Source organism: Geotrypetes seraphini, chromosome 3 (assembly GCF_902459505.1).
Source record: "Geotrypetes seraphini chromosome 3, aGeoSer1.1, whole genome shotgun sequence".
Classification (NCBI taxonomy): Eukaryota; Metazoa; Chordata; class Amphibia; order Gymnophiona; family Dermophiidae; genus Geotrypetes; species Geotrypetes seraphini.
The window spans coordinates 390245936-390273426 of record NC_047086.1 but is presented as its reverse complement, the minus strand read 5'-3'; the positions used below and the strand labels follow the sequence as shown (position 1 = coordinate 390273426).

Sequence of the window (27491 nt, the reverse complement as noted above, 5' to 3'; positions counted from 1 at the left end):
TTATTGGTGGAGAATTATTCTTACAAATGTAGAAGGAAATTAAATAGTCGAGTGCCTCAAGGATTAGTACTGAGGCTGATTCTGTTCAAATATGTCTGTGAGCCACATTGCAGAAAGGTTAGAAGTGTAGAACCCCTCTTAGTGGTGATGTGATGCAATTACATTACAATTAGATGTTATAATCACTGTCAAGAAGTTTCAATAGGTTTGCCCTTCAATTCACACCAACACAGAGGTTAAACATTTAAATATTTGTATTTATTTGTTGCAACAAAAAAACAATAACAATTAAGGGTGAAAGAAATCTAAATAAGCATATCCAACAATTATCAGATGTTTAAAACAAGGTAAATTAAATTTAAATATAAATTAATAGCTAATATACCATTCACATTGTCACATGCTAGGTCCCTGTATAGACCAGTAGGTGGTGCTAGCAGCGACTGACTCTGATCTAGGCGTGTCCCCCTAGGAAAATGGGAACCCTTCAAATAATCTTCAACTATGTACCAAAATTAACAAAAAAGATTTCAGTTGCAAACTTCAGTTCTGCAATTTTTATTGTAGTCTCCAGTATGGGCACAGTTCAAAAAGTAAATCAAACCTGCACTCGGCAGAGAAAAGAAGAAAGGAAAACCAAAACACTCTTTCCCCCGTTTATTCACAGCAAGCTTTAACTCTCCCCTTACACCTGGGCTTTCTGGTTCTAAAGTCTAAGGGCTAGATTCACTAAAGATAGCAACTCAATCACTGTTAACCGATTATCCAATAGCAATTGATTCACTATCAAGTTTGCATGCACATGATTTGCACGGAGGTGCAAATCATATGCATGTAAACGCGATCGATTCAATCGCTCAGTGAGCGATTGAAACTTGCGCACAGCCCTAACAGCAGTGACAGGGAAAGCAGCCTCCTGTCACTGCTGTTAGGATGTGTGCCCCCCCTCGTGCAGTACCATGCCCCCTCTGTGCCTTCATCTCTGAGCCACTGTCCCCTGAACCCCCAAAAAAATATGTCAGGAGGGATGTCATCAGTGACATGGCACAGTGAAGGCCCCAGTGAGGAAGGCCACAAAACAGCCTGTTCAGAGTGCTGCTGCTCCTCCTGTTTGGAGAAGAGGTATGTCGGTCTCATGGTGGGAGGGACAGCGGGGTTCTGTTGCGCAGGGGATAGAAGGGAGGGATGTAAAGATGCTGTGCAGGGGGATGGGTGGGAGGGTCAGTGGGGTTCTGCTGCACAGGGGGATGAGAGGGAGGGATAGAAAGATGCTGTGCAAGGGGGTAGGAGAAAGCGCTGCTGACTGCGAATCGGGCTGGAGTCGGGGAGTGTTGGGCACATTTGGGAGGGGCTTTGGGGGTCAATCTAACTAGGGCTTATTTTTGGGGTAGGGCTTATATTGGGAGCACCTTTAAAAATTATGCTAGTGCTTATTTTCGGGATAGGCCTTATTTTCAAGGAAACACAGTTTTATTCCACCCACTCCATCACATGCACAAATATTAGTACCTACTTTATAGAATTATCTCCCAAATGCTTAGCACAGTAATTTCTACTTGATAACTGTTAAGGATCTAAGTTAACTGCTAGCATGGGCTCATACTGCTAAAACACAGAGGTTTACATTTTAAAAATGCAGCTTAATAAAGAGGCTTCTTATGTTGTAATCTATAATGTACTTGTCTATTCAGGTACCATAACCTTTAGTTCATTTTACACTGAACGGGTCAAGGATGTATAACTCTTGAATCTTGTCACAAATATATTGTTTGGGCAATAAAAAGTTATTACCAACCACTTTTGATCTTTATTACTCTATATCTTATTCAGAAATGACACATTGCAGTAATGAAAACTGGAAACACTGCATTAGATCATTTTTATTTCATAAGTTTTTACTGTACTAATTTGATGAAGGGAGCAGAGTCATGAAGAGCTAGACACAGACAAATTAAGTTAATCCAATAAAAGGAAATCACCTGCAGCTTGTTTGTTGACCTTTAGTTCTCTTTTTCCTTTCCCTATTTATGTTTTTCCATACTTGTTCTCTCACAAACACATATCGTAACCACATATTCATATCATGATATCTGCCTTTCAAAGTCTTTCTTACCACTGAAGGACTCCCTGCTACAGCTTTTCCTTCTCTCACTATTTCCACAAACCTAGGGTTACCAGATTTTCTTGCGGGAAAATCTGGACCCATGGCCATGTCCCCAGGACCGCCCAGTTCCGCCTTTTTCCCGCACTGTTCCGTCCCCAGCCCCACCCCCAGACGGCATCCGTGCATGCACGGACACGACGCAATGATGTCACCGCATTGCATCCGCGCATGCCCCTTCCCGACGCGATTATGTCAGGAAGCTTTTCAAAACCTGGACATCCTATTGAAAATGTGATAATGAAACAAGGCCCTCCCCCCCTACACACACTTTTAGGTGGAGGACTCTTTCTCAGCTTAGAGAGTTAATGTTCTTGCTTCCCAATGCTGTTATTTTTTTTTTCCAGATAGGTTGAACTAGTCCTGGTTTTAACCCATGGGATACACATACTTGTAGTTCCCCCTTTCTAGAGAAATCAAAGCTACAAGTCTTTGTATTCAATGAGATGAAAACAGAATTATATCAGTACCTGAGGGCAAAAAGCATAGCCAGACCTATTATGTTGAGTAGGCCTTCCCAAACTACCCCACCACACACTTGATCTTGCATTTTGCCTTCTCTCCTTCTGCCCCTGGGTCTGGTATTTGCTGCTGCCCACAGCCAGGCAGCTCCCCCCCCCTCCCCAAGTGTACCTCATCTCCTGGGCAGCAGCATGCATCCACTACCTGCACCAGCCCAACAGACTTCCCTCTGAAAACATCTCACTAGAGACAACAGGAAGCGACATCAGGGTGGGGTATGGCAGAGGGAAGCCTGTGGGGCTGATGCAGGCAGCAGATGCATGCCACTGCCTCTGCCTGCAAAATAAGGCACACTGGTTAGGGGGAGGTTTAGAGAGAAGGGAAGTTGCCAGGCTGTGGGGCAAACGATGGCTCCAGATGTGGGAGAGAGGGTGAGAAAAGCAGCTATTGCTGACTTGTCTTGGTTGGGCTTGAACAAATAATGGGTGGGCCTTTGCCCACTGAGGCCTACCTGTATCTTTGCCACTGCATGAATGGGAAAAAAAACGATCCAACCCTGTTTCATCTGTTTGGAAATCCAATTTCTTCAGGGAATTCTCATCTGGAGTCCTATGGATTTGTCTTGTTTTAACTGAATCAGATCACTTCACTGTCTTTCTTTGTCCAGTTATCCTCAGGGAAATGCTAGTTTTTAGACAGTGTTCCATAAATACTATAGACCAGTGAGTTTGATGGTGATTTGGTACAAACTGGTAGACTAAAACCAAACCACCCGATAATCAACGCTATTTGGCAGGCCAGGAATGGTTCTTAGCTGACCAATCAGCTAAGAACTATCTGCCAATATTCAGTGGTTGATAGGATAAGATTCTGGTCTGAAAGTTTCTTTCTGTTTACAGTTTGATAGCCTTTTGCTGTTGAAACAGATTTTCAGAAGGCTGTCCTTTCTGATGCACTCTATGCTGGATGGAATCCGCTATAATAAAACACTTAGCGCGCATGCGCACTTCAAACTTGCTGGGTCCATGATCCGTGGTGCTGTGCCCGTGCATGCGCAGTGCCTCAGCTGATCACGGACCCAGAAAATTTATAGCGGATCCCTCCCGCCTCCGGTCACTGTGCGTATGTATGTGCCTACATATAAAATTACAGACCGCCCCCTATGGCTTCCAAAAACTCTAATCCAACGTCGTCGCTCCGGCAACCGATACCCTATTACTTTAAAAAAAAAAAAAAAAACAACTCCACCCTCAAAAGAGAGTAACAGGCTCAAAGTATCCAATGGGACAAATGGCAGAGGTGTTCGCGCCACTCTCCTAACCAATAGTGAAATAGAACAGGCATGGCTTTGAACTGGGAAATACAAAGGAGGAATAGGAAGAAAGGTTGAATAGTTCGAGGCAGAAGGATGGAAACCGATAAAGTTCACTCGGTGCTGCTGGACAGGGGAAACAGGGAAGGGGTGCTGCTGGACGAGGGGGAGGTAAAAGGAAGGGAGAAGGACTACTGCAGGACAGGGGGAGCAGGGAAGGGGTGCTGCTGGACAGGGGGAGGTAAAAGGAAGGGATAAGGGCTACTGCTGGACATGGGGAGCAGGGAAGGGGTGCTGTTTGAAAATGGGGGAAGGTAAAAGTAAGGGAGAAGGGCTACTACTGGACAGGGGGAGCAGGTAAGGGGTGCTGCTGGACAGGGGGGAGGTAAAAGGAAGGGAGAAGGGCTACTGCTGGACAGGGGGAGCAGGGAAGGGGTGCTGCTGGACAGGGGGGGAACTAAAAGGAAGGGAGAAGGGCTACTGCTGGAAAGGGGGAGCAGGGAAGTGATCCTACTGGACAGGGGAGACAGACAGAAAGAAAGAAATACAGACAGCAGGCAAGGAGAGAGACTAAAAGAAAGACAGACAGGGGGGCCAGGGAGAGAGACAGAAAGAAAGACAGACATAAAGAAACAAAGGGGGCAGGGAGAGAGAGTGAAAGACAGACAGACAGAAAGAAAGAAAGATAAATAAATAAATATCTAAGTCTACACATCTATTCTAGCACCCATTAATGTAACAGGCTAAAAACCTAGTTTCTTGTATCCCCTTTAATTTACAGCCTTTTAAAAAATTATAGTATTTGGTTCTCATATAGCATGCTGCCTCAGTCCAAGATTCTCTAAGCAGACATGTGCTATATTGTACTGAAAGCTAAATCTTAGCATACTATACATGCAGGAAGTCCTTATAATTTTCTGAAATATACTTTGTTGAATAAATATAGTAGATATACTCACAGTTGGTAGATTTTTGAGTATCGCAGCTGGAAGTGAAGATTTGAAGAACAGAAGCTTTGTGGCAAAGGTGAGAGAAAAGTTAGACAGTACGGGAGGCATAATCAAAACTTTAAAATGTCCAAAAACCTGCCTAAGTCGGCACTTGGATGTCCTAATAGCAGAGCCGTCCAAGTGCCGATAATCAAAACCAACTTTCTGGACATGCAGTAGCACTTCTAAGCTGCTGTGCATCCAGAGCTCAAATGGGCGTGTTGGAAGGTGTGTTATGGACAGGAATTGGGCAGGCTTAAACCTGGACATACAGCAACGATAATCAAAGCTTTCCTAGAGGGAACTTAAACGCCGGCAGTTAGACCTGTTTTAGTTGTGTCTAAATGCCCAAAGCTGTCCAAACTTACCAAATGACCACTGGAGGGATTAAGGCATGATCCCTCCTTACTCCCCCAGTGGTCATCAACCTCCTCCAACCACCCAGAGATAGGGGGAAAAACAGCACATTGAGGGCTTGCCATCAGCTGATCGCAGCAGAATCACCAAGCCGGATTTGGAGATTCCTGCTAGCTCAGCTGATGAGGATTCCCCCTGTCAGGATCAGCTGAGCTATGGAGCCCTCCACCTTCCCACATGACACCCCCAACATCCCTGGACCCACCTGACATCCCTGCCCCCCCAAACATTCTCCCCATATCCTCCAACATTCCTGGACCCCCCACATCACCCCATACCCCTGACATCAGGCAACACCCCCATCACCCAACACTACTCAACATCAGGCAACACCTCCCATATCACCCAACACCACCCGACATCAGGCAACATCCTCCCACATCTCCCAACACCACCCATCAGGTAACACACCCCACACACAAATTAGCTGACACCCCATTCTTTCCGCTGCAAAATCTGCAGGAGGGAAGCCCACTCCCTCCTGCCTACAGGGCTGCGTGCTGTGAATGACGGGCCTTCCCTCTTGCAATGCATTTTGGAATGCAATGGGAGGGGTCTAAGGCCCTGATTGGCTCAGATGCCTTCGACCCCTCCCCATGCATCACATGAAATACAGAGGGAAGAGCCCGAGGCCCTGATTGGCTCAGATGCCCAAGGGGAGGGGCCTTAGGCATCTGAGCCAATCAGGGCCTCGGGCTTCTCCCTCTGTATCCCATGTGATGCATGGGAAAGGGCCTAACGCCCTTCCCCTTGGCATTTCAATATTAATGAGCTTGCTTATTTGTATGGTCGGATCGGAGCAATTGTGCAGAAAACCACTTGGTGAGCCATTTTCTGCATCGGGTCAGCAAATGCGATCGTTGCTAAAGTTGTCAAAACAGGTTTAGCAACGATCACTGGCTTTAGTGCATCTGTGCCTGAGAAAAGAAATATTCAGGCACCCAGAATTAGACTATAATAAGCTCTTGTTAAAGAATATATAGTAGGAAAAACCAAAGTATTTACCTGCAATAGTAAATATATATACAATTCTGCATCAAAGCAGGAACCAAAGAGGCAGGCCTTGTATCAGCTGAGACAGTACCTGCCATTATTGATATGGAATCTACAAAAGTGGGAATATGTGTGTTAAAATTTAGGGAAAAGGGATATGTTCTAATTCTATTTCTATTCAAAAGTAAGTTAAGCATTAGGTTAGTTTAAAAAGGTCAATGTGTTTTATTCCTACTCACTCACATCAACTCCTACCACACCTTGCACAATCTTTGATTAAAAGCTTTTAAGCCAATTACCAAATAAGAGAGAAATGTATCACCACAGGGCTTAACTGGTGATTATCATCAGCAAGTGAGTAACCCTTAACAAAAGATTAATTCTAGGGGCTAGATTCACAAAGCAAACCAATCGTGTACTGATCAGTTTGCGATCCCTTTGCGACCAGATTTCCTTCGGGCCCCATTCACTAACCTGTCCTGCGATCCGCTTCGAATCTGTGCATGCAAATGAGGTGAAACGCATACAAAGTAGGCAGGGATGTGATTCACAACACAAAATTTCACTTCCGACTGGGCTGGCCAATCAAGCTGAAGAAGCCACTGCTGGGGACCAGTTGAAAACGTCTTTCCGACTCTGGAAGCCCTGCTTGCCACCTTCTCCTGCCTGCTTGCCCTGAATCGCTGCCCTGGTTTTCTCCCACCCTTCTTCCCAGAAACTCCTGCCTTCCTGCTCGCCACCCCTGTTTTCTCCTGCCCTTCTTCCCCGAATCTCTCCTGCCCTTCCTCGAATCTCTCCTGCCTGCCCATCGCATCGCTGCCCTAGTTTTCTCCTGCCCTTCTTCCCCGAATCTCTCCTGCCCTTCTTCAAATCTCTCCTGCCTGCCCATCGCATCGCCGCCCCAGTTTTCTCCTGCCCTTCTTCCCCGAATCTCTCCTGCCTGCTCACTGCCCTGGTTTTCTCCTGCCCTTTTTCTCCAAATCTCTCCTGCCGTTCCCCGCCCTGCAAGCCCGTGGATTAAAACCACGGGCTCGCAGGGCTAAAAACTAATAATAAAAGTTAAAATTAAAAAAAAAAAAAAAAAATCACGGCTCCAATGGGCATGCGCAGACCATCTACAGATAGTCTGCGCATTCATGGGGATCGCAGAAAAGCGATCTGTGCCGGCAGATGGGGGCGTTCCTCCGATTGCTCCCATCTGCATATTTTAGTTTGCTGAATTTGTCGGACCTGCCTGGATAGGGCCTGATCAGGCAGGTTGGTGAATCTGGCCTCAGTGAGAAGCAAACCAATTAATAGCATGACATAATACCTAATAAAATTAAGGGATTTCATATTAGCTTAAGTATCCCTACTCCATTAGCAATTCACCAATACTAAGATGCAGACATTAGTCCAGCAGCGAAATGAGGGCTATGCAGTCTTTTGCACCAAATGCTATAGTGTAATTGTTTCTCAGTTGGTGAGAGGTCAGAAAATGAACCTTGTTTCTGGAGGTTAGAGGAGATATGTGGGCACTTAGTAAAAGATAAGAAAGGGGATGGAAAGAAAGGGACAGGGAGTTATAGCCTGACCAGTGGAGAGAGGGATTGGATTCTGAAAGTGGTAAGCCATTGGATGAGGTTAAAATGGAGATGACAAGATGAGAGAGAGCAGTGAGTGGTAGAAATGTGGTAATGGGGAGTAGATAGAAGGGAATAGGAGGCTGGGAAAGGAGTGAGATGGGAAATGGGAAAGCTAGGGACTGAGAGAAGATGGAGAATTGAGAGGTAGCTGAACATTTAAAAAGAAGGGTGAGAAAGAAGGCAAGATTTGAGTGGACAGAGGCAGAAAAGAAAAAGTTAAGAAAGCTGAAGGGGAAAAATCAATACGTTGGAGATAGGCATAAGAAGGAAATGCAATGACAAAAGAGGAGAAAAAAAATGGACAGCAGACACTGGAAAGAGAATTAGTTGAAGATAGAGAAAAAGCAGAAAGAGAAACTGGGACCAAGATGATGGAAAAACAAAACATCCAGACAACAAGGTAGAAAAAATGGTTTTATTTTGAATTTATTAACTGGAATATATTAGCTATGGGATATGTGCATCACAATTATTTTTGTATTCAGCGGTGTAGTCATATACAGCTGATTTGGGGGGAGGGCCTGGAGGCCAAAATTAGTGGATGGGCACCAAAGTTTCTCCCCGCCTGAGTGCAATTTATAAATACTAGAGCTATTGGGGATCCCCATGCCCTGCCACCTGAAGACATCTTCCTCAAGTCTGACATCCCAAAATCTCCAAGCTTTGCAGCCAATGGCAATATCCTCAAGCTGCCAATGTTTTCATGCATGCATGAAAGCTAAGGTGGGGGGGGGGGGGGGGGAGAGTAGCAGGGAGAAGGGAAGGCAGCAGCTCTGCAATATTGCTGCCAGCTGCAGAACTTGGGAAGTTGGAGGGGGAGGAAGTGGCCATCAGTTGGTGAGGCTTGAGGATCCCTACTAGCTACAGCAGGGGAATTATTCATTTTGAGGGAGCCCAAGCTCAAAGTGGGACGCCCAAAAAAGCAGTAATATTTACCCTGACTGAACGATCCTCCACGTGCGCCGCTGACAGCTGCTGCAGCATTCTCACTCTGAAGAGGCTCACCGTAGCTGTAATATGAAGTGAATGGGAAAACCAGGAGCAGACATCCCTGTTCATTAGAGTGGGGATGCGGAAGCCTGTGGCTGCTCCCACTGTCAGCGGTGTACGTGGAGGGATCACTCAGTCAGGGTAAGTATTACTGCTTTTTTTGGGTGCCTCTCCACAGTGTCCCTTTAAATGAAGGTTTATTATTAGATACATACATCTTCTATATTAGTGATTGCAAATTTGGGACATGCTCGGCCTTTTTTTTTTTTTTTTTTGCTCATCAGATAGCGGCCCCAGAAAATTTTTTTTCGGCCATTGCGGCCCAGGGAAGCTAAAGGTTGGACACCCCTGCCCTACTCCTTTACTGTGAGCAGGGAGGGGTAATTTGCATAGCACCAAATTTGCACCACCAAATTTCCCAATCCGGCTACTTTTCAAGCCACCCGGCTGGAAAAAATTTCTGGGGAGAACACTGAGCTAATATATTATTTTATTTAAGCTGATCATACAGCATCCCAACATATCTTAACTTTCCCAAGTAATGGATAAACTAGAAGGATGAAGTATCATACAGGGGCCACAAGCTCAGTGCATAGAACCTCTTATAACATATACAGTGGTACCTTGGATTACGAGCATAATCTGTTCCAGGAGCATGCTCGTAATCCAAAATGCTCGTATATCAAAGCAAGTTTCCCCATAGGAAGTAAGGGAAACTTGCTTTGATATGTTCTCACCCCCCACCTTCCCCCCCCCCCCGAGGCCAGCAGCACTGCTCCCCCCCCCACGAGAACCGGCATTGCTCCCCCCGAAGGCCCCCCTTGCGAACCGGCACCCTCCCCCCCGCGATCCGGCACCCCCCTGCCGCCATCGTGCACTCCCCCCGCCGCGACCTGAGATCCCCCAACCCACCCGAACCCTCTTCTTACTTCCAGTGTAGCCTCCGCATCGGCATCGGCACCAGCATGTCCTGTGCCCGAAAATCTGCATGCTCAAGGCCCGGCACAGGAAGCAGATTTTCGGGCACAGGACATGCTGGTGCCGGTGCTGATGTCGATGCGGAAGCTACACTGGAAGTAAGAAGAGGGTTCGGGTGGGTTGGGGGATCTCAGGTTGCGGCGGGGGGGGGTGCCCGATGGCGGCCGGGGGGGTGCCCGATGGCGGCGGGGGGGGTGCCGGATCGCGGGGGGTAAGGTGCCGGTTCGCGGGGGGGGGGGGGCACTCGTACAACGAGGCAAGCTCGGTTTACGAGGCACCAAGTTTGCAAATGTTTTGCTCGTCTTGCAAAACACTCGCAAACCGGTGCACTCGTAAACCGAGGTACCACTGTATTGTTATTTCAGGTCCTTATCCTGGATTGATACAGGGCCATATAATCATTTACATCAATCCTCCATCCCACCCTTAAATCTCTGTAACTCTTTATTTTTATTACAAAAAGAGTTACAGACACTTAGGGCTCCTTTTACAAAGGTACGTTAGGGCCTTAACGCGCGGAATAGCACGCGCTAAAATGCCCCCCGCGCTAGCCGCTACCGCCTCCTTTTAAGCAGGCGGTAATTTTTTGGCTAGCGCGCGCTAATCTTGTGCGTGCGCGCTAAAAAACGCTAGCGCACTAGAAATTGTGACACTATGGGCTCCTTTTACAAAGGTGCGCTAGTGTTTTTAGCGCCACGCACACGATTAGTGTGCGCTAGCCAAAAAAGATACCGCCTGCTTAAAAGGAGGTGGTGGCGGCTAGCGCACGCTAAAACCGCTAGCGCACCTTTGTAAAAGGAGCCCTATATGTGCAAAAACAGTGGTTTGATTAATTTATTTACTATCCCCCAAAAAAACCTTTTTTATGACAATCCAAAGAAGAGCAGGTTTTTGTTTCTGATTCAGGGGGGTCAAACCACACCGATCCTACTGTTACTGATTTCAGGTTGCAATATAAGATGAATAAGAGTAGCTTTCTGAAACAATTATGGGTAAGAGAACTTTGGTATTGTGGTTTCCATAAACCATTAGTAAACTCTTTTAAGACAGTAAACAGTTGTGCCTCAGCACTGCTTTTCCTGCTGACTCAGACTCTCATATATTTCATCGCACATGTAAGACGAGCAGAGACGTGGAGAAAGAAAACAAAGCAGTGCTTTCAGCTGCTGAAAAGCAAACTAATAAATCCCAGTGATCCATACAATGTGTATGTGTGTGTCATGAAGCAGAACAGGAAGGCCTAAAAATCAAAAGGAAATACGTTTTATTTATAATGACTAGATACTTACAGTTTGAAAAGAGCACCAGAACAAATATTAGCAATGCAGGCCATTAAACATCAATGTCATGCATCCAAAATACATTACCCGCCCCCCACTCAAACATCAATGGAAAAAGTAGAGGGCTGGATTGAATATGGATAATTTCTGTTTGCATTGTAGTAAAGAGCAAGGTATCCTTTCTCATATGCTGTTTAAATGTGAAATACTTTTTTTTTTTCCTTCTAGAAGAACATCTATAGTAGACACATATTAAAGCTATCATCCCAATTAAAGGCCTCTTTTACATAGCCGTCGTAGCAATGATGCCATGGTAAATGCGCCAGAGCCCACAGAAATTGAATGGGCTTCATTCAGTGCATTTACCTTTGTTAAAGGAGCCCTAAGATAGAGCCTTTACTTGACATTATTTTTCTCAGATCTCTGCATCTTACTTTACATTTACCTAAACTATAACTACTGACTACGGTATCCCACAAGGCTCAATTTTATTCCCATTACTTTTTAACGTTTTCTTAGCCCCCCTCTTCTAACTCTAGGACAATCTATTGGATTTACAACATTTGCCTACGCAGACGATGTCCAACTAGTACATCCGATTGACTTAAACAATTTGAATGAAATTACACTCATTAACCAAAAACTAGAAAAGATTAACTCCTGGCTTGATGCACATATGCTCTCCTCGAACGTAGATAAGTCAAAATTAATGATTTTTCCATTCAGAGATGGACTTTCTCTCCAAACCTCTCTCAAACTCAAAAATCTACTTATCAAAGTGGTACCCTCTCTAAAATTATTGGGAGTCACATTCGACTTTAAATTTACTTATCACTTTCATATTAGTATATTGGTCCAACACTGCATCTATCGACTCCGTATGATAAAAGCTTTAACAAAATTGTTAGAGCCCGTGTCCCTGAACATTTTAATCCACTCTCTTGTTATTTCATGTATAGATTACTGCAATGCCCTCCTCAAAGGCATAACAAAAAAAGGAAATAAGAAGACTCCAAATAGTACAAAACACTGCAGTAAAAATTACATTTAGTACAAAAAAATACGACTGCGTTGCCCCTCTTTTACATAAAGCTCACTCAATAGAACATAGGACTACCTATAAAATTCTACTAACTTTTAAAACCAGAGAAAATAACCAGCCAGAATTCATTAATAACCTACTTATCCCCTATAATCAAACAAGGACTTTAAGATCTACAGCCCAGAACCTTCTTACCATCCCCTCATTGAAACATATAAGCACAATGAGGACTACAATTTTCTCTGTTAGCGCCCCCTCTGTCTGGAATAATATTCCAAATTACTTACGTGAAAAATCAACTCTTGCCAACTTCAAAGTGAAGATAAAGACATTTCTGTTTCATGATGCTTTGTAACATAAACTGTCCTTTTAAGGGCGACTTATCCAAGAAAGGTTTTTACTTTCAAGCCCCCCTTCCCTTTTGTTATTTTTCCCTTTGCATGTTCTCTTTCTATCAATTGTAGTTCTAACCCTTCCTTCCCTTTTGTTCCCGTTTGTCAACGTCTTTAACAAATATTACTCTTGGTTTGTTTATGTTTTAAATGTATTTTATTAAGCACATTGTTTTAGCGTTTTTTGTACACCACCTAGAAGGCCTGATTGGGCGGTATAAAATTTTTTTTAAATAAACTGAAAACTTTATTTGATATTTTAATATCAATTATCATTCAAAAAATTATAAGGATTGCAAGGACATATCTTTTAAACCTTTTTTTTGTGTGTGTGGAATATGCTTGGTTTATAAATATGAAATGAAAGCATCTGAACCCCCCCATCCCAAGAAAACATCTAACAATGGCACAGTAATGAAAATATGGAAACCTGTGGAAAAATGTCTTACTAATAACTCTAGTCCTTGAAGTTCCATTTGTATTCAAGCTTTTTGTGTTGTTGTTGGACTGACTTGAACTCCATTCATTTTCCTTACAAGTATTGATTTGTTCTCATTGTCCCTTGCTATATCTGTGAACCATGTATGCTGATTCATAATGCACAATCTAGATAATGTTTCCTTGTCCTTTTTGTTGTCATACATTAAAAAAATGAACAAAAAGAAAAAAGTTCAAGCTTCATAATACTTTCAATAAAAGGAGTGGAGATTTAGAAATATGGGAGATGATAGGAGAGAAAAGAGAAGCAGGGGGAAAGGTAAAAGGGTGAATGTGAATAATGAAAGAAAACAAAGTAAGTAGTGACAAGTGTCTTGGAAGCTATTTTACTAAGATGCGATAAGGGCTAGTACATGATTATCACAGCTTACCATGAGCTGAGCGTCAGCATAGCTATTGCTAGCAATCAGCATTTTTGGTTGCCCTAACCAATGTCAGCTAAGGCCTATGGGAAATTATATCAATCTGACTCTGGAATGTGGATGCAGATAGACCATAAGTGCTCATGCACAGAATTCACATACAGAAAGCATCCAGGCAGACTGTTTCAAACAGCCCTAATTAAATCATGCTTAAAAGGTAACAAACGAACTTGCAGCTAAGAGGTGCGAAGAGGTGCTAAGAAGATATGTTAACGTCTGATGCTTAGGATGGACAGCTTTAGGATGTACAATGGATCCAGGTGCAACGATATTGTCAGAAGAATATTGGAAATTACATGTGACTCTAGTCTATTCTTCTCCAGTCTTGCACACCCCACTTCTCTTCCTGGTCAGTGAAACTAACTATTGTTTCAGACAGTTTACTAAGGATGGGGATGCTTAACTTCAATAGAGTCTATTGAAGTTCAATAGATTCTATATTTAGAATAAGATTCCAAGCTTTAAAAGCCCCCTCTCAACATCAAACCCTCCTTCCTCTTGCTCTATCTCTGGAACCTGAAGCTGGGAACATCACCCCCCACCTTTCTCTCTCTACCTCTCTGTCCTCACAGCCAGGGCCGCCATCAGGGCAGTACTACCAGTCCTGCATTCAGGGGCCCGAAGCTGACAGGGGGCCCGGGCTCCCCCAGGGTCCTAGGCAGTGTTCTAAGGCAGGGGCGCCAGTAGCTCGCCAAGGCAAAGTGAGTCGATCACCCAGGACTCACTTTGTCTTGGCGATCTAATCTATCGGGCCGATCAGTCTTCCTCTCCCCGGCGTCAATTCTGCAGTCGGAGAGGAAGTTCGGGCCAGCCAATCGCTGCCTGACTGGGCGGAACTTCCTCTCCGACGGCAGAATTGACGTCGGGGAGAGGAAGACTGATCGGCCCGAAGCAGGGAGAGCATGCGTCGGCGTCGGCATCGGCTTTGGGGCCTGTTATCCATTGGTGGGTCCTGTTCCCCGATGGCAGCGGCAGTGGCTTGGGGAATGGCAGGGAGAAAGAAAGAAAGGGGGCAGGCAGGGAGACAGAAGGAAAGAAGAGAAACAGAAAAAAAGAAAGGGGGCATGAAGAGAGAAAGAAAGAAAGGTCAGGGAGAGAGGAAGAAAAAGTTGGGGGAGGGAATGAGGTGTGGAGGAGAGGAAGCATACAGGCTGAAAGAAAGATTGGATGCACAGTCAGAAGAAGAAAGTGCAACCAGAGACTCATGAAATCACCAAAGGTAGGAAAAATGGTTTTATTTTAAATTTAGCAAAGTGGAGGCAGTATTACCACAGTTTTCAAAGGAATTTGCCCAAATAACTTAATAGTTAACTGGGTAAATTCCCAGAGATGAAAACTTCCCTTCACTTACTATGCACAGTTCTGAATTTATATCTGCTGTCTATATTTTACAATATGGTTCCCTTTTACTAAACCGCAATAGTGGTTTTTAGCGCAGGGAGCCTATGAGCGTCAAGAGCAGTGCTGGGCATTCAGCGCAGCTCCCTGCGTTAAAAACTACTATTGTGGTTTAATAAAAAGGATGGCGGGTATATTTGTCTATTTTTGTATGGTTGTTACTGAGGTGACAATGCATAGAGTCATCTGCCTTGACCTCTTTGAAAAAAACCCAGAATAGGAATGATAATTAATATTTTCTCAGCGTATAGTGTGCTTTGTGTTTTTTAATTTTATTGTTGGTAGATCATTTTGACTTAGTCATTTTAAAGTAGCTCACAAGCTCAAAAAGTTTGGGCACCTCTGAGCTAGAGCATTGAAACTGTGTATTTCTATTTTATCCCCCCTTTTACAAAACTGTGGAGCGTTTTTTAGCGCCAGCCGTGGTGGTAGCAGCTCTGATGCTCAGAATTCTATGAGCGTCAGGGCTGTTACCACTGTGGCTAAAATCCACACTACAGTTTTGTAAAAGAGTGAGGGATTAGTTTGTGATGACATATTCCATACTAGGCGAAGGTGTTTTCTGTGTTCTGTGTGTTCGAAAGACATGGTTTTCTGTTAGGATTGACGGTGTAGGATTGATCTGTGCTGGTCTGGCTTGTTTAGTTTTACAATGGGTGTATTGATGTACTGCTCACTGCAATATGTAAGATGCTGCCTTTTCCTAGGTACTCATGTGTGACGTGTGGTTTGTTACTAAAAATCATGTTTTTCTTACAGATGGGGGGGGGGTGCCAAAAAATGATGGGCCCCGGGTGTTACATATGCTACGTACGCCACTGTATGTAAAGATACCAGAAAGCTGGCGTAGCAAAAACTTTAAGTAAATTGTTATTCTTCTAAGTTTTGGGTATTTAACCCTCCCACAATCTCACGGGCACTCGTTTCAAGTTTATTGAGATTTTGATTTAAACGCAATATCAAATATTTTCAATGCGTATAACAAAAATAAATTTTGGGAAATAAATAAAACCATTTGAACAATAAACATACAAACATATCCATAGATTATTAAAATTACATAAGGAGTACAAGGATAAACTACATTTGTTTAAAAATGCGTTCTCCGCGCCTGCTCATAAATTTGTTGACTGGAAGGATCCAGCAATGTGGCCAGATGCCATTCAGGACAAAGACAGAGAAAGAATTGTGCAATTTGGATTAATGATGGAATATGATTTAAAGCAAATGGCACAGTCTATGAGTAAAGATCTTGACGGACGTTCTTTTTATGAATATCTCCTCTATGCCAAATCACCCAATGGACGTGAGAAGATTTTACGGGACTGGCTTAGGTGGAGCATTAGCAGAAAAGTATGTGTGTATTCGGCCCTTGGAAGAAGGGGAGGGGCATCGGGGGGGGGGGGGGAAGGGGTGCGTGGGGGGCCCAATAGGATTGCTCAGTAAGGGGCCCAGAAATTTCTGATGGCGGCCCTGCTCACAGCACCTATTCTCTCTCTCATTCACAAGAACACAGCATTCTTTGTAATTGTAAAACTTATAGCTCTCATTAATTGTAACTTTTATGAATCTTGCTTTTTCTGCACAATATATCTATTCTTTATGCAAACACTGTTAGTGGTTTTCGTATTTGATTCTACTCCTGGGGAATCTTCTGTGAAGGTATTGAACTTGGGACCTGGCGTTTGTAAGGGCGCCTCACATAACCCCTACAACCTTACATTGTGGGGGCGCTACCATCCTTACAGTGACATGTCAGGGAAGCAGAGAGTGGGTGTTCCCATGCTCATCAGTTAGTGCATCCACATTACCACATACTAACTGGTTAGTACAGGATTACAGATAAGCTGGTTTTATCTGCACTCTTTCTCCTCCACTGTCAATTTCAGATCCTGTAACGATCGTCGCAAAACTGGTTTGACTGGTTTTGCGATCGTTTGTGTTCCCCAACCCAATTCACAAAACTGCTGTCTGATGTGCTTCTCTGAGCACTCACCCAGTCTCTGAACCGAGCATGCTAATGAGGGGAAATGCCATGCAAAATAAGGCAGCGATCAATTCACAGAGCAGAAGAAAAGATCCTGACTGGGTTTGTTGATCCGAAAAAGAGCGACTGCTTAGGACCAGTCACTCGTTATCTGTGGCTGAATCTTCTGCCCTGAAATATCGGTATCCCTCCCTCTCCGAACCAAAATGGCAGGAGGGATGTCCACTCCCTCCTGCCACCAGATGCTTCCCCCGATGCGTGAATATGGCAGGAGGGATGCCCATTCCCTCCTGCCATTGGCCCCTCCCATACCTTTAAGTTGGGAGCAGGAAGGGTGCCCAGTCAGACCCTCCTGCTCCTCCAGCTGCTGTCTGCACAATGAGGGCCTTAGGCCCCTCCCCAGTGCATCATGTAATATATGGGGAGGGGCCTAAAACCTTGATTGGCTCAGTGCCTCGTGCTCCTCCCTTGGGAAGGGCCTGAGCCAATCAGGGACTTCCTTAGGGAGAAGCCTAAGGAAGTCCCTGATTGGCTCAGATGCCTCAGGCCCCTCCCAAGGGAGGAGCTTGAGGCACCTAAGTCAATCAGGGTCTTAGGCCCCTAACGGTGTATCACAGCAGCCGGAGCAGGAAAGTCTGACTGGGCACCCTTCCTGACCTGACTTAAAGGTATGGGGGGGGCAATGACAGGAAGGAGTGGGCATTCCTCCTGCCATTTTTAAAAGCTCGACGTGGGGGGGGGGTGATGGCAGGAGGGAGTGGGCATCCCTTCTGCCATTTGTGGGTTGCCGCATGTCGGGGAGGGCGCACGTTTGCCAGGGAACATTGGGGGAGGGCCGGTGGTGGGGGATTAAAATTTTTTTTTATGGGACAGATATTTTGCGTGTGTGATACACGCAAAATATGTGTACCATGAAAAAAAAAAACCAAACAATCCGGCAGAAGCCCTGACAGCAGTGACAGGAGGCTGCTTCCCCTGTCACTACTGTTAGGGCTCTGCGCATGTCTCAATTGCTCACTGAGCGATTGAGTCGGTGGGTTTGAATGCAAATGATTTCTATCTCTGTGCAGTTTATTTAAGAACATAAGAATTGCCGCTGCTGGGTCAGACCAGCTTTTGTGAGACTTTTTTTATTTATTTATATTTATTCATTTGAAAATAGTAGCAAGCATTTGCACTTGTTCAAATAACATGAAATGGAAAAAAAAAATTACAGGTAATATTTATAATACATAAATAACAATGCAACTTCTTCTTAGACCCCAATTAACCAATGGGGGGAAAGTCCACCTAATAGGACTTCAAATTTAACATTCAAGGTAACAAAAAAGAAAAAGAAATGGCTTTAACGGAAATAACTCCTCTCATATACTATAACACCTGTTTAATCCCTGATGATCTTTTTCGTGTCTACAAAGCTCCTAAGATGTTACGGGCATGCGAGATTCTCAGGGAGAGCGGAAGCCAGGCCGCCTTGAGCATGCGCAGATGCTCAAGGCCCAGCCCAGGCAAGAGGCAGGATCTTCAGGCACCGGCACATCCTGTGGGTTGGTGCTGCATGCCGGTGCCAGATTAGGGTAAGGGTTTGTGTTTGGGCAGGTGGGCAATGCCGGTTCTTGGGGGAGGGGGGGAAAGGTGTTCATGGCCAGCGATGCTGGATCTCGGGGGGGGGGGGGCTCGCAAATTGAGTCAACGCTCGGTTTGTGAGGCACAATTTGCTCGAGTATTTTGCTCGTCTTGCAAAACACTTGCAAACTGAGGTTTGACTGTATACAAAATTTTAAGAGATTGCTTAAATGGCATCTCTTTTGCTTGATGAAATACAGGGTGAGATTCAGTGAATAAGGAAGAATAGAGATTGCTGATAGGAAGGTGCTGGTCACGATGTTTTATTGTTTGGTATTTTGTCTGTTTTGTATTTTTAGATGTAATTTTGTATTTTTTGTATGTAGTTGTAACCCGCCCTGGATAAGGGCGGAATATAAATAAATAAACCAAACCAAACCAAACCAAACATGCCTCCACAAGTTTGAATCTACTCCCTATAATATCTTCATAATGCAGCTGGCAAGGCCATTCATAACAGTGTGGTAATGTGATTAGAAAACTGTTTAATATTGGTTTAATATTTTCTTTGAAGCTGTTCTCATTAGCAACAATATTTTTATTGTTATTTAAATAATAACAACTTAGTACTAGTATTGCTGCAAAGCAGAAAGTTAGTTTAGTGATAAATAGGCAGTTGAAAACCGAGTTGATATCACATTTTAGGATAAAAAACTAATAAGTAAGAATGTCAAAGACTAGAAGCAGTGAAGTATGGCTGTTAGGGAAGGGCACTGATGAACTGTCCAGTTCACATCTTCCAAGCAATGGGGATGTTTTCGATTGATGATGTACTTACAGACTGACAAAAAAGCACAGTTACTTACCGTAACAGTTTTTGTCCAGGGACAGCAGGCAGCTATTCTCACAAGTGGGTGACGTGATCCAACGGAGCCCCGATGCGGACGCCTCACAAGCAGACTTGCTTGAAGAAACTCGAAGTTTTGAGTTGCCCGCACCGCACATGCGCGAGTGCCTTCCCGCCCAGCGCAGGGCGCGTCTCCTCAGTTCAGATAGCTAGCAGAGAAGCCAACCCGGGGAGGTGGGTGGGATGAGAGAATAGCTGCCTGCTGTCACCTGGATAACAACTGTTACCGTAAGTAACTGTGCTTTATCCCAGGACAAGCAGGCAGGTATTCTCACAAGTGGGTGACCTCCAAGCTAACCAAAGTGGGATGGTGGGAGAGTTGGCAACCTAGGAGAATAAATTTTGCAATACTGTTTGGCCAAACTGTCCATCCCATCTGGAGAAAGTATCCAGACAATAATGAGAAGTGAAGGTATCCGCCTAGAACTGCAAGGTACAGGCGGAATAGAAGTCACTAATGTAATGTAATGTAATGAACCGAGGACCAAGTGGCAGCTTTACAAATTTCCTCAATAGGTGTAGATCTGAGGAAAGCCACAGAAGCTGCCATTGCTCTGACCTTATGGGTTGTGACTTTACTGTGAAGAGGAAATCCAGCCTGGGCATAGCGGAATGAGATACAAGCCGCCATCCAATTGGAGATGGTACGCTTAGAGATAGGACGTCCCCACTTGTTCGGATCAAAGGAGACAAAAAGTTGAGGAGCACTTCTGTGCGGTTTGGTGCGTTCCAAATAGAATGCCAAAGCACGTTTACAGTTCAGAGTATGAAGAGCTGATTCTCCAGGATGAGAATGAGGCTTTGGAAAAAACACTGGAAGAACAATGGATTGGTTGAGATGAAACTCCGAGACTACTTTAGGAAGGAATTTCGGATGAGTGCGAAGAACCACCTTGTCATGAAGGAACACTGTAAAAGGCAGATCCGCTACCAACGTTTGAAGCTCACTGACTCGTCGAGCAGAAGTGAGGCCAATGAGAAACACCATTTTCCAAGTGAGATACTTCAGATGAGCCTTGTCCATTGGTTCAAATGGAGGTTTCATCAGTTGAGTAAGAACAATATTGAGGTCCCAAACCACCGGAGGCGGTTTGAGAGGAGGTTTGACATTGAAAAGTCCTTTCATGAATCTGGAAACCACAGAATAAGCAGAGAGAGGTTTCCCTTCAATAGAAAGCAGTAATGGAAAGCAGCAATTGCACTAAGATGGACTCAGATCGAAGTAGACTTGAGACCAGACTGAGAAAGGTGCGACAGATAGTCCAAAACTGAAGATAAGGAGGAAAGTTGAGGCTCCTTATGATGAGAAAAACACCAAGCAGAAAATCTAGTCCATTTTTGGTGATAGCATTGTCTAGTAGTAGGCTTCCGTGAAGCTTCCAAAACATCCCTCACAGATTGAGAAAACTGGAGAGGAGCTATGTTGAGAAGAACCAAGCTGTCAGGTGGAGAGACTGTAGGTTGCGATGAAGTAGAGATCCCTGATGCTGCGTAAGCAGAGAGGGAAAAACTGGTAGAAGATATGGCTCCCTGCTGCTGAGTTGAAGAAGGAGGAAGTACCAGGGTTGTCTGGGCCACCGAGAAGCAACCAGAATCATGGTGGCATGGTCGGACTTCAGCTTGACCAGCGTCTTTTGAATGAGAGGAAACGGAGGAAACGCATATAGAAAGAGATTCGTCCAATCCAGAAGAAAAGCATCTGCCTCGAGGCGATGAGTGTAGATCCTGGAGCAGAACTGAGGCAGCTTGAAGTTGTGGGGGCTGCAAAGAGATCTATCTGAGGTGTTTCCCACTGAGAGAAGATGTGATGAAGGGGTGTGGAATGGAGAGTCCATTCGTGAGGCTGAAGACGACTCAAGTTGTCTGCTAAGGCATTGTCCGCTCCCTGAATGTAGACAGCTTTAAGCAAGGTGTTGTGGCGATTTGCCCAATCCCAAACTTTCAGAGCTTCCTGACAGAGGGAGGCAGATCCCGTGCCTCCCTGTTTGTTGACATAATACATTGCGACTTGATTGTCCGTGCGAATGAGGACTACACAGTCGTGAAGCAGATGCTGAAAAGCATTGAGAGCATTGAAAATCGCCCTGAGTTCCAGGAGATTGATGTGACACTGACGATCCGTACTGGTCCAATAGCCTTGAGTACGTAGACCATCTAGATGAGCCCCCCAAGCATAAGTTGAAGAATCGGTCGTGAGAACCTTCTGATGGGGGAGCGTGTGAAAAAGTAAGCCTCTGGATAGATTGGAAGAGAGCATCCACCAGCGAAGAGACTGTGTCAGAGCAGGAGTGACCTGGATGTGTCGAGTCAGAGGGTCAGAAACCTGCATCCATTGAGATGCCAGGGTCCACTGAGGAATTCTGAGGTGAAGTCTGGCAAAAGGAGTCATGTGTACTGTAGAAGCCATGTGACCCAGAAGAACCATCATGTGTCTCACCGAGATGGACGGGCGAGAGGAGACTGAATGACAAAGATGGAGAAGAGCTTCCAGACATTGTTGAGGAAGGAATAAGAACATAAGAAGTTGCCTCCGCTGAGGCAGACCATAGGTCCATCCTGCTCAGCGGTCCGCTCCCGCGGCGGCCCATCAGGCCCATTGCCTGAGCAATGGTCTATACCTATCTATACCCCCCAATCCCTTTTTCTTCTAGGAATCTATCCAAACCTTCTTTGAAACCATTTAATGTTTTCTTGTCTACAACAGCCTCTGGAAGCGCGTTCCATGTGTCCACTACCCTCTGAGTGAAAAAGAACTTCCTAGCGTTTGTTCTAAACCTGTCCCCTTTCAATTTCTCCCAATGCCCCCTTGTGCTTGTGGTGCCCCTTAATTTGAAAAATCTGCCCCTGTCTACTTTTTCTATGCCCTTCAGGATCTTGAAGGTTTCTATCATGTCTCCTCTAAGTCTTCGCTTTTCCAGGGAGAAAAGTCCCAACTGCTTCAATCTGTCAGTATATGGGAGATTTTCCATTCCCTTTATCAGTTTGGTTGCCCTTCTTTGTACTCCCTCAAGTACCGCCATGTCTTTCTTGAGGTACGGCGACCAGTACTGGACACAGTACTCCAGATGCGGCCGTACCATTGCACGATACAGCGGCATGATGACTTCCTTTGTCCTGGTCGTAATACCCTTCTTAATGATACCCAGCATTCTGTTTGCTTTCCTGGAGGCTGTGGCGCATTGCGCCGATGCCTTCAGTGTTGCGTCTACCATCACTCCCAGGTCTCTCTCCAGGTTACTAACCCCTAGTGGTGTTCCCCCCATTTTGTATGTGAACATCGGGTTCTTTTTCCCCACGTGCATGACCTTGCATTTCCCCACGTTGAAGCTCATCTGCCACTTTTCGGCCCACTTTTCCAGCTGCGTTAGATCCTTTTGGAGATCCTCGCAGTCTGCCTTGGTTTGAGCCCTGCTGTATAGTTTAGTGTCATCTGCAAATTTAATGACTTCACACTTAGTTCCCGCCTCTAGGTCATTTATGTAGATATTGAACAAGAGCGGTCCCAGCACCGACCCCTGCGGAACTCCGCTCGTGACCCCTTTCCAGTCTGAGTAATGGCCCTTTACGCCAACCCTCTGCTTCCTGTTTGCCAGCCAGTTTTTGATCCATCGGTGGACCTCCCCTTGTACCCCGTGGTTCCATATCTTTTTAAGCAGCCTTTCGTGTGGCACCTTGTCGAAGGCTTTTTGGAAGTCAAGGTAAATGATGTCTATAGATTCCCCTTTATCCACCTGGCTGTTCACTCCCTCAAAGAAGTACAATAAGTTTGTGAGGCATGACCTACCCTTACAGAAGCCATGTTGACTCGGTTTTAGCTGCCCATTTTTTTCGATGTGCTCACAGATGCTGTCTTTAATCAGTGCCTCCATCATCTTTCCCGGGACTGAGGTCAGGCTCACCGGCCTGTAGTTTCCCGGGTCCCCCCTTGCGCCCTTCTTGAAGATGGGCGTGACATTTGCTATTTTCCAATCCTCCGGGATCTCTCCGGTTTTTAAGGATAGGTTGCATATCTGTCGAAGTGGCTCCGCTATTACGTCTTTTAGTTCCTTGAGTACCCTTGGGTGAATGCCATCCGGACCCGGCGATTTGTCGCTCTTTAGTCTGTCGATCTGCTTGAGTACATCCTCTTGGCTTACCTCTAAATCGACAAGCTTATCGTATGTCTGCTCGAGTTACTGCTTGCTCAGTGGCCATGCGGCTTCTGGCGTGGCTCCGGACTATCGACATGGATCCTAACCTGCAGGACCAGCTGGCTAATGTTCCTTGTGCTGGCAATGACCTCTTTGATGAGTCTATTGAGGCAGCCACCAAGAAGCTTTCGGACCACGAGAAGTCTTTTGCATCCATTCTCCACCCGAAGCCGAAGCCGGCTCCTCCTCACCCTACATGCCCTCCTCTGATTTACCAATGGCGTTTTCCACCTAAACAGGCTCCTTCCATTCGTCAGCCTGTCAAGAGGCAACATCCTCAGAAGCAGCAGAAGCCTCAGCCACCTGCTGTACCCAAGGCTCCTCAGCCTTTTTGACTGTCTGATAGAAAGCATAACCTCAGTCATTCTGCCATTTCCCATTTTTCCCCCTATCGGAGGTCGTCTCCCATCATTTTTACCACCGATGGACGACTGTTACCTCCGACCTCCTGGTCCTTTCCATCGTCAGGGAGGGATACTCTCTTCAGTTCCATCAAGGATTGAAGAAGCTGCAGCCGAAGTTGGGACAAGGATGCAAGGACTTCTTGGTATTCAAAATTGGCACGAGAATCCAGATAAGGCATGAACTTTTGAAGGATTGATAGAAAGAACTCAAACTAGGTGATGAAATGAAAATTATAGTTGAGGACTCTGGAGGTCATCATAGAGTTTTGGTAGATGCGACAACCAAATCTGTCCATCGTTTTACCTTCCCTGCCCGGAGGAACAGTGGCATACACCTGGGAAGGGTGAGATCTTTTTAAAGAAGATTCAACCAGAAGGGATTGGTGAGACAATTGAGCATTGTCAAACCCCTTGTGATGTACAGTCTGGAATCCAATTTGCCTGGAACAGCTGGAATGGAATAAGGAGTTTCCAGACAGCGGACAAAGGTTTGACCCAAAAGCTTGTGAAGAGGAAGCTTGAGGGATTCAGCAGGAGGTTGAGGAAGATGCATGGTCTCGAGATACTCCTTGGAAAACTTAGATCCAGTATCAAGTTGAATATCCAAATCAGCTACCATCTGACGCAGAAAAGATGAAAAAGACAGCTGATCTGCCAAAGCCTGGCCTTGAGAGGGACTCGAGGATGTCGAGGCAGCTTGCTCCAATGAAGAAGGAGACCTGGATGGAGAAAAAGAACCCACTGGGTCTTCGAGATCCGGAAGCGGAAGGGTCGAAGCATTCGGTGGGGAATATTGAAGAAAAGGCTGCTTCCGATGAGGCGAGGCATGCCTGGATGAATGCTTCGAAGAATGCGTCGATCTATGATGCGAGCTGTGCCTCGAAGCAGGCCTCGACAATCGAGGACAGCGTGTCCCCGCCGAAGCCCCCAGAGAATGGATAGGGCTGGAGGCTATGGAACGAAGCAGAGGCGGTTGAGTGGAAGAACCTCGAGGCACTCGCAAAGACTGCTCCTTGCATCGTGTGTACGGGTTCCAACAGAGGCATGCGCAAAGACTCTGCTCTTTGCGATGCATGCCGAGATGCCAGACCAGACACTCGCAGAGACTCTGCTCCCTGTAGAGAGTGTGCGTACGACTGAGGCACAGGAGGCGACTCGACCTTGTGGGAGACCTCCGCATGCCCAGGCTGGATTTGTGAGAGAAGCTTCGGCCCCATGGTAGTAAAGAGCTGAATGAATTGCTTCTCCAATAAGGTCTGGAACGAAGCCGGCAAGGATGGATCCGCGTCTCCAAAGGGACCACCTACACGGGCTTCGTGCTCCCTCGAGGCAGTGTGAGTGCTTGGACTTAGAAGCCTTGGGCACTGCTGTGCTATCTGACCTGAAGAGAGAGAGGAAGGCACTGCAGCAGGCATCGAAGACAAACGAGGCAGGTTTGATAAGGCTCGGAGCAGAAGCTGTGGAAGCCTGGACAGCATCAGATGATGTCGAGGGCGAAGCACCATCGAAGACTCCATGCTGAAAAGCTGCTCCCACAGGATGCAACGACGCTTGAAAGCACGAGACTTAAGTGTTGAGCAAGGCCGGCACAATTTCGGGAGATGTTGAGGCCTGAGACACCGAAGACAGCGTCGATGATGGTCCGTCAGGGAAATCGTGCGCTGGCACTTGGAACACTTTTAAAGCCGGTTGCAGGCCGGGACATAGGCCGAAAAAGCTCCGCCGCAAGATCGAAGCTGCGGGGCTGCGGCCACGTGGCCTGCCCGGTCGAACGAACGGAAGAAATTTTTTTTTTTTTTTGAAAACAAGAAAACAACGAATAAAAAAAGCGATTCTGAGAAAAATAACCCAAAACCGTGGACAAAAGAAGGCATAAGTGAAAACACTTCATGCAGAGAGTCGAAGACGGACTTCTAGGCTCCGCGGAAAAGAACTGAGGAGACGCGCCCTGTGCTGGGCAGGAAGGCACTCGCGCATGCGCGGTTCGGGCAACTCGAAACTTTGAGTTTCTTCAAGTAAGTCTGCTTGTGAGGCGTCCGCATCAGGGCTCTGTTGGATCACGTCACCCACTTGTGAGAATACCTGCCTGCTTGTCCTGGGATAAAGCTGCTTTTGAAAGAGACAGCTCATCAGGCCATGTTCAAGGTCTTGGAAATTTTGCAACATCCAAGAATACCACATCAGTGAACAGACCTTGGGATTCACATATGGATGAAGCTTTATGATGAATATGAGAAGCTAAAAAAGAACCGGCACAGAGGCAATGAACTAATCAAGAAGCCTTCAACAAATGTCTCGTCCATCTTTACGATGTTGCTATCAGTGATGCATTAGTCAGAATGAAAATCGAAGAAGACAGAAAATTTCTAATCATGCAGAGGCAAGATGTTTAGTCATGTAGCATGGCTGGCATTTGACATTGTACTTGCAAAGGAGGAAAAAGAGAGCACAAGAAGAACAATTTAGTAAGTTTGCAGCCAAACTAGAGGCAGAAAATGTCATTGTAAGTAGTTCTACAAAGCCAAGTGCTACTTCTTTCCCTCTGACTGGTGGATTATCTGATTCCAAAAATATTGCTGAAGTTGACTGACAATTGTTCAAATTCATATGCTGATTTTATTTAGATTTATATCCCATCCTCTCCAAAGAGCTCAGAATGGGTTACAGTTTACATTCACAGTGTTACAATATAGGGTTTACATACAGTGTGTTGTTAAATTACAGCCCAATGATCTTTTTGCATATTACCAAATCCGACATTATGTTCAGTCTCTCCCAGTGATTCATTTAATGGAAGACAGTAGGGAGGCTCTTTCGGAACTCTTTAGTCTTTCTGCACAACAGAGGATTCCTCTTCGGTTTCATGTAGTGGGGATCCGTGTACGCTAACGGCCCAGCAGTTAAAGCGGGTACTGAAGAATATTCAGAAAGTGTCTCCTAATATTACCCATTGGGAAATGCAGTTGAAAATTGTTCTAAGACTCTATATTCCACCGGAACGTGCAGCCCGGATGGGGATTACTGCATCTCATTCTTGCCCGAAATGCGCTAAAGCTCACGCTTCCTTGGGGCATATGCTTTGGACTTGTCCCAAAATTAAACAGTTTTGGAACCATCTCAGACATTATATTTCGATGCTTTGGGGGAGGCGTTGGCTCCCGCACCCGAGAGCATTATTTGGATATTATAATATAGCCACGCATAAACCCAAGGGAATGACAGCTTTTGTCACTAGAGTGCTCTTGATGGGGAAGAAAGCAATTCTCACCATCTGGTTGTCCCGAGATCCCCCTTCCTATGCTCAATGGAGAGCCTTGATGATAATTCATGCTATGCTGGAGCGGAGACTGGTGGGAGACTTGGATCACGGGCCGGGTCGTAGATTTTGTCAGACCTGGGAATGTTTCTGGCAGGACCTCACACCGTATGCTCGCAGTAGACTCTTGAATCAATAGGTTTACCCTCACCTGTGGCATTG

At 45.5% G+C, this 27491-nt stretch overlaps 1 long non-coding RNA gene across 1 annotated transcript in view; it reads right to left on the bottom strand.

Moving 5' to 3' along the window:
* Positions 1 to 4894: 4894 nt before the first annotated feature.
* The window catches only part of LOC117357843, a 35133-nt gene continuing 12536 nt past the window's right edge, over positions 4895 to 27491 (bottom strand). The window contains exons 2-3 of the long non-coding RNA XR_004538872.1: positions 6347 to 6446; positions 4895 to 4948 (exon numbers count right to left, since the gene is read on the bottom strand). This is a non-coding gene — a long non-coding RNA (uncharacterized LOC117357843). The remainder of the gene's footprint in view (positions 4949 to 6346; positions 6447 to 27491) is intronic.